This window comes from Marmota monax, unplaced genomic scaffold (assembly GCF_021218885.2).
Source record: "Marmota monax isolate L192 unplaced genomic scaffold, Marmota_monax_Labrador192_F-V1.1 WCK01_AAM20220418_F8-fsc00001, whole genome shotgun sequence".
In the NCBI taxonomy this organism is placed as follows: Eukaryota; Metazoa; Chordata; class Mammalia; order Rodentia; family Sciuridae; genus Marmota; species Marmota monax.
In genome coordinates this window covers 50,727,940-50,735,529 of record NW_026693777.1, presented here as the reverse complement: position 1 = coordinate 50,735,529, position 7,590 = coordinate 50,727,940, and the positions used below count along the sequence as shown (strand labels likewise).

General features: G+C 35.3%; 1 pseudogene; it reads right to left on the bottom strand.

The window, feature by feature from the left end:
• Positions 1 to 4,609: 4,609 nt before the first annotated feature.
• On the bottom strand, positions 4,610 to 5,757 carry LOC124104084 (casein kinase II subunit alpha-like; annotated as a pseudogene).
• Between the last annotated feature and the right edge of the window lie 1,833 nt (positions 5,758 to 7,590).

Genomic DNA, 7,590 nt, shown 5'->3' with positions numbered 1-7,590 from the left:
GATGGAGGACTTGAAGTACCTTGCCTTCAGACCTGGAACCCCTATTAGAGTAATAGCTGTTGACAGAAAATAATTGTCAATCCAAGAATACTATATCCAACAAAGCCATCCTTAAGAATGTAGAATAAATAAGAACTTTTCAACACAAAGAAAAACTGAGGGAATCCAACACTATCTGACTGACTTCAAAAGATGTTTAAGGCAGTCCTACATCAAGAAGGAAAAGATACTTACCATCATGAAAACATATGAGTATATAAAATCCACTGGTAAAGTAGACACACAAAAGAGAAATAAAAAAGAATCACACTTTATCAATACAATAGACCACTGAGCCATAAAGATGAACAACAAAAGAAGAATTTGAAACAAATAGAAGAAATTTAAAAGAATGAGAATATATAGTAAGTCCTTGCATATCTATAATAACCTTGATCATAAATGAACTAAATTACCAACTGAAAGATAAAGATTGGCTGAGTGGATACAATAACAAGACACAGTGATATGCTGTCTACAAGAAACTCACTTCACCAGTAAAGGTACACAGAGACTGAAAGTAAAAGGATGGAAAAAGAAATTACATGCAAACAGAAAACGAAAACTATCTCATTCCATCATCTTTTCTACTCCTATGCTCCCTCCCTTCCCCTCCCTCCCCTTTGCCCTATCCAAAGTTCCTCCATTCCTCCCATGCTCCCCCCTACTCCCATTATGAATCAGCATCCACTTATCAGAGAAAACATTCAGTTTGGATTTTGGGGATTGGTTTACTTCACTTAGCATGATAGTCTCCAACTCTATCCATTTACCTGAAAATGCCATAATTTTATTCTCTTTTAATGCTGAGTAATATTCCATTTTTGTGTGTGTATGTGTATCACAATTTCTTTATCCATTCATCTATTGAAAGGTATCTAGGTCGATTCCACAATTTAGCTATTGTGGATTGTGCTGCTATAAACAGTGATTTGGCTGTGTCACTGTAGTATGCTGTTTTTAAGTTCTTTGGGTATAAACTGAGAGGTGGGATAGGTGGATCAAACAGTGGTTCCATTCCAAGTTTCCAAGGAATCTCCATACTGCTTTCCAGATTGGTTACACCAACTTCTATGAATTTGTATAGACTCATAGAAGGTAAGAGTGTGGCATTTCCCCGAACATCCTCGCTAACATTTATTGTTGCTTGTATTCTTGATAGCTGTCATTTCGACTGGAGTGAGATGAAATCTTAGAGTAGTTTTGATTTGAATTTCTCTAATTGCTAGAGATTTTTCATATATTTGTTGATCAATTGTATAGCTTCTTCTGAGAAGTGTCTGTTCAGTTCCTTAGCTCATTTATTGATTGGATTATTTTTGGGGGGTGTTAAGATTTTTGAGTTCTTTATATATCCTGGAGATTATTGCTCTATCTGATGTGCATGTTCTTTGTTGGTTTTCTATATAAATTATTTGTTCATTGATGAAACTGCAGTGTCTCTGTTAGTCTCCCACTATTATTTTATTGGGAGACTCTCTCTCCGTGTAGATCTAATAATGTTTGTCTTATAAAATTGTATGATCTGTCATTAAGTGTATTTAAATTTACAATTGTTAAAGCCTCTTTTGAATTGGTCCTTTGATTATTATATAGAAACCTTTGATTATTATATAGAAACTTCCTTTGTTTCTTTTTTGCAGTTTTTGTCTTTAAGTTTATTTTTTCTGATATAATTTACAATTATAGTTAACCTGACAATACCAGGAGAAGCAGTTTATTTTACTTTTTAGCATTGTGATGTCCTTAGTACTTCTCTTAAACCATAAATTGCAAACAAAAAGGTGTTAGGGTAGCTCTGCATGTAAGTATGCAGACAGATGTAACTTGTTTGAGGTCTAATATGAAGATGTCGATACTAAGGGATATGGGAGGTATGTGTATAAGGATATGAAAAAAAAAAAAGAAAAGCCTAAGAAAATATATACAATAAGACAATAAGAAAATGCTCATAGGTATACAATACTTTCTTTGAAATACTCATCATTTTCCTACACCACTGAAATAAAATTGCATTCATGTTTTATTTCTTATTTGCTCAGATCCCATATATTTTGCTTAATGGCTACCTATGTTTTCCCTTTCCTTTATTTCCTATTGAATAGTAAAAGTCATTCTGAGTGTAGTTTTGCTTTAAATTAGATAGATCATAAAACTGATCTGTGTGTACTGTTTTTTCTGTTTCTATAGTCTATTAGATTACTGATTTATATATATGACCTACTAGACCTTGCTTTAAGCTTGCCAATATCCAAGAATTATTTGCATTTCATAAAACTACTAAAATAAAAACAGCAAAAGTGGATGACGGTAGCCATACTTACTTGTATAAATATCTTAAGAGAATAACATCCCACAGATAAATAGGTGAGAATTATGTAAATGAAATTTTCTCAAAGCAAGTAGAAGAAAACTGAAATCTTTTTTCACTAGTGAAAATTTTGAAGACTTATGAAGACATACTTTCTTACAGTTCTATCAAATAGAGTGGTTTGTGGTTTTTCAGCTACTCTTCGTAAGCTTTCAGAGATGCTGAGAATAGAGAAGATGTAAAAACTATAAATAAGATTTTTCCCTAAAATAAATTAGTGGGTTATAGGAAAGTACAAGGGAAAAAAGCTAATAATACAGTCATTTTAAAATTATTTATTACTTTTATATTTAGTGGGGTTTGGGGGTTTTAATAGGTTTTTTACAATTTTTTTCTTTTTCTCCTTAAACTTATTTGCTTTTTTGAATCTATTGCCAATTATTCCTAGTTTAGTTTCTTTGCATGATATTAATGTATATTACTTTCTGTAATATGCAAATCAAGATGAGTTGATCTGAAAAGTAAGCTTTTGGTTGTGGGTACAGTGGACATGAAATAGAGGTTCCTTTATTATTCAAATTATGCTTGTTCATAAAGAACCAAAAATTAATGTCACACAAATGTGTTTAAGGATGATTCAAAATTGAGAAAATTTTTTAAAATTATATGAACTTATTACCTTTCTGACCCAGTCTAATTCCAACTCACCTGGTTCTATTTGAATTTTTAAATGTACCCTCTTGGCTAACTAATCCTTCAGTCTCTGATGGTATTAAATGTTCATCTGTGTCTAGTCTTTCAGGCTATTTTTGTCTAATATTTCTGAATACATTATGTCAAAAATCAGTTCAAGTGACTTTCTTCAACTCTTACGAGGCTTGAGGCTTGTCATCAACATTACAACCCCTGGATCTCATCAGTTTACCTGGTAACTGATGATCAGTATCAGGATCTTGAACAAATCTCCCAGGTCACCTTCTTCCTCTGCTCTATGTTTGGATATACTTAATACCTAGCTTGTGCTTTTAGGTTGATTGACATGGGTAATTATATAAAATGGTTCTCCCCCCCTTTTTTAATAAATACAACCAAACATTTATTAACACTAAAGAATTCTAACACTGTATCTTTTACATATGAGGGACAAAGTATTTATACATACACACAACAAGGGGTGGCAGGGCTGTAACAAGAGTTGATATTTTCCCAGGATTACAGGTCTACCATTTCTGTTTCACTGGAAGTAGGGGCTCTGCTCCTGCCTCTTAGACACATTTACAAGACAAAGGAGCAGGTCTTCTCATTGGATGGCATGTAAAGGAAGGGGAGGGTAGGAGAAAAAGAAGATAGAAAGCTTAAAATGAAACTCAGTGCGGCCTCACCACCCATTAACTCATAGAGTTGCTAGCATGAAACCTATATAGAAAATGTTTCTTTTGAGGAAAGCAGTAAGTTATGACCAGTAACCAACAGACTTCAACATGGACAAGTAAAAGAAAATGAAAAGATTTTTGTCTTTTCCCTCCTACCAGCTATGGAGCACAGTATATTGGGAGATAAAAGAGGGAAGCACGATATCACAATTTTAAACTAAAACTAAAATTAAAAGTGAGCTGGATTTAGGGCTAGGTTAGTAAAACATGATTCATACTAAACAGAAGATTTTAGAATCTGTCTATACGTTGTGTAGATTTTCAACATCTCAAGCATGTCTAAGTAAGACATGCTTCCACTATAGTCGCCAGGATAACCCCACTGAAGCACTTCTGAAGTAAAGTGATAGAAGTGACCAGCAGTACACTGCTCTTTGATTGGGTCTGCCCTGCCTCTCTTCCTTCCTGCCTCCTGAGAAGTTACATATTTGTAATTTCTGGAGAAGAGCGTGAGATACGACCCTCCCAAAGTATAGGATCATGGGGGAGGCGATGGTAAAAATGGTAAGAAATCTCCAGTCAAATGCCAGCAGCTGAAATTAAGGATGGTTTATCTTTGTTCTTTAGTAATGAGGAACTGAATTTGGAAGGGGAGAAAAAAAAATCTCGATGCAAGTTATTTTTCAGGAAATACCCTGAGTTTTGAAAAGTTTGAAAAAAATACAAAAAGAAAAAAGAAAATCAGCCTAGTATAATATTTTTTTTTTTATGACTGAACTACTATACATCCATAAGCAACTGTTCAGACACAGTGCTTCTGAAGTGTTCACCCCTCCCCACCAGACGCAAGCTGCATCAAGGAGAAGGTAGACTTCCCCACCTCTGCTCAGGCATCAGGAAACAGATTGGGCCATTGCTGCTGAGCACTAGCAGCAGCTGGAAGAGGCATCCCAAAGGGGTGATTGCAGCAGCAATCACTGGTGAGCCTGCCAGAGGTCCCATGGATGATGGGGTTGGCACTGAAGAAATTCCTGACATCATGTTTGTGCTGCTGATAGGTGTACTGCCCCCTGGCATGTTAGATGAACCCATTCGAGCCGTCCTTTACAACAGTGCAGAAATAGAGGTGCTCCATGGCCTGTGTTGCAGTGAGCCGTGACTGGTAGTCATACTACGGCAGCTCGTTCAAAGAAATACAAGGCCTCAGGGCTGACAGGGTGCTGGTTTTCACTATGTATAAAGCATTCCTATCGCTTATCAGAGTGTCTGCCCAAGATATCATTGAAACCTGGATCTAAATCAGTGTTGTATCAGTGTTGTATCCCTTCATGTCCATGGAAAAATGGCATCTTCTGGAAGATCATACTTGCTAGTATACAACCCAAGCTCCACATATCCAAACTATAATCATACATCTGAGAGTCTACAAGTAGCTCAGGACCTCTGAAGGCTGGAAAACAACTCTTGGCCAGGACAGTATATTCTTGGCCAGGATGGTAAAACTCAGTTAAACCCCAGTCTATTAGCCATAGCTTTCTGTGCTCATGATCAGTCATGACATTATGGGGATTCACATCTCTACGAATAATTCCCATGCTGTGACAATAATCCAGGGCCTTCAGAATCTCATACATGTAAAATTGAATATCATAGTCTGTTAACATCTGGTACAATTGCTTGAAGTCTGTGTTGCTTACATGTTCAAAAACCAAGACAGGGGTTCATGACACAGGGTCTTTTACAATGTTTGCCAGCATGATGTTGGGCCCTCCTCTCAAATTCTCCAAAATCTTTACTTCATGCAAAATTTTCTTCTTTTTTACTGCTTGAGAATTTTAACAACTTTTTCATTATTTGGGATGTTGATGGCTTCGAATACTTCACTATATTTACCCGGCCTAACTTTCAAAAGAGCTCGTAGTCATCTTGATTTCCCCATTCCACCACATGTGATTCATAATCCCAGTACTCTTGGGGTCCATGTGTATTGATATCTGTGTAAACTCTGGCCCTGTGTGGCATGGGTCCTGACATGTCAGACAGGTTGGCGGGCAAAGCTGAACTTGAGGCTTGAAGATCTGGCAGTCACTGTGTGCATAGACAGCTGCAGGTAAGACCTTGTTTCAGACCTATTATCTTCAAACTATGGTGGCAGTGGCAGTGGCTCTCTGCTCTCCTCACATAGACAATAGGGAGCTCAAATGGTTCTCTTTTCCTTTGAAGATGCAATAAGTTTCCCTCAGTACCCTCATGCATATCCATGCTAGTTGAAAAGAAAGATTATCAAATCTTTTATGAATGTCTTCTCAGAATATGGAGAAAGGAGACTTTAATATGTAGAGGCCCAAGTCTACTACTGGATTTAATAGGAGGATCATCAAAAGAACTTTAAACTTAGAAGCTAGGGACTAGATCTGTATCTTCTCCCGTTATTACTTCATAAACAGTAGCCTAAACTAGTCGTGAAATTTCCTGCACATTAGTTTTCTCATCTGTAAATTATGGAAAATGTTAAATTAGCTCACAGAATGGTTTTGTGAGGATGATATGAGATAATGTAAACAAATTTTATAAATTTTAAAGGCCTAGTTAGTAAAAATATAAGATGGAATATTCATTTCCTCTGACCAGGGCAAGCTATAACAATATTCCAACTCTCATCCATGATTTGCCTCTCTCTATATTTCAGGTACATTGCTAGAAGGAATAAAGGATATTTTGTTTGGGGGGAAGAAAAAAAATCTCACAATTTTAAAAAGTATTTTGTTGTTGTTGTTGTTCTAGCTATAGACTTCGATATGACAAAATTTTTAAAGAAACCAACAGCAAATGCAATATCCACAGTCAAGGAAGACTCAAAATCAATAATAAAGGTTTGAAATATAATAATTATTTTTAAAATGTTCTTGTTTACTTTGCCGTATAATTGGAATTGACCACCTTCACATATGCAATATTAGTTATTACATTCTCAGCATGTTTTAGAAAAAATTTTAATTATCAAAAGAGTCTTTTTAAAGACTAATTTATTAAGGTAATATCTTAATATTAAAAAATTTTATTTTCTTCTGAAGATATCACCATCTCTAATGAAAAAAATCATAGCATTTATCTTTTTCTCACATCATTTCTTGTTATTGCTTCTCCTTGGGTTGACATGCAAAGATTTCTTTTAGTATTTTGACATAGCTGTGATCTCAATAAGCACCAAAGTTTCAGGGACAATTCCAAAGGAATATCAGCAATAATCATAGCATTTATCTTTCTCTCACATCATTTCTTGTTATTGCTTCTCCTTGGGTTGACATGCAAAGATTTCTTTTAGTATTTTGACATAGCTGTGATCTCAATAAGCACCAAAGTTTCAGAGACAATTCCAAAGGAATATCAGCAATGGTCAACCTGCCCTCATTACTCAAGCCATGGTCCCAGAAACTAGCCACATGAAGATACTGTGGTTCTTGATTCTTGAAACCTTTGTTTCTTCACATTCTTTAAGGTTCCTGACAAGTACAGATCCCACAGACTTGTTGCTTTGTGTTACTTCAGCCAAGATTTGATGAGATCATTGGCTTGAAATTCTGAATTTGATCTCTTAATTTGTTAGATAATTAAGTTTTAAGTTAGTTACAGCCTTTTTTGCTAAGATTTCATCTAATTTATCTAGCCAAGTCTATTATTTATAATGAGAAATTGTGGCAGTATAAAGTTTACTTTCTTAAAGTCAGTATTCATATAATTCTTGATCTTTAATAATCCAGTTTTATAAAATCTCTTCCTACCTGAGTTCAACTTTCACAACACTATCAAAGAATAATTTGTAAGTACTCATGATGTACTGGCAATCTGTAAACACCCATTGTGGAA